This window comes from Chiloscyllium plagiosum, chromosome 24 (genome assembly GCF_004010195.1).
Source record: "Chiloscyllium plagiosum isolate BGI_BamShark_2017 chromosome 24, ASM401019v2, whole genome shotgun sequence".
Lineage (NCBI taxonomy): Eukaryota > Metazoa > Chordata > Chondrichthyes > Orectolobiformes > Hemiscylliidae > Chiloscyllium > Chiloscyllium plagiosum.
The window spans coordinates 1,043,973-1,044,455 of NC_057733.1; positions in this window are offsets into that span (position 1 = coordinate 1,043,973).

The window sequence follows — 483 nt, forward strand, 5'->3', positions numbered from 1 at the left end:
GTGAGAGCGTGTGAAATAAACCTTGCTTCTAGTTTAACTTTACCATGGTGCTGTGGTCCTTACAAACTCAGAGCTGACAAACAGATGGAGTGAGGAAATATGCCCCACTGTTTAAAAAGGGGAAAAATTAAACTGCAATCTGTCCATGGCAAGGTGGTGAAAATTGCTTTGTTTTAAAATTCACAGTCTGTCTGTCATTGTTCCTTTACAGTTTCTGGTTCAGAATTCTGAGACTCTTTTCCTTAGCATTGTGGATCTCCCCACACCACATGGACCAGAGTGGTCTAAGAAGGTAGCTCACCACCATCACCTTCTCAAGGGCAATTAGGGTTAGGCAATAAATGCTGACCCAGCCAGCATTATTTTCACGTGTGAAACACAAAAGAAAAAAATCCCACTGTGCTGCAATCCAAGATACATTCACAACTGTGAAGATTTTAGACTAGGATTTGAACTCACTTTGAGCCAATATCCAACTTGTCA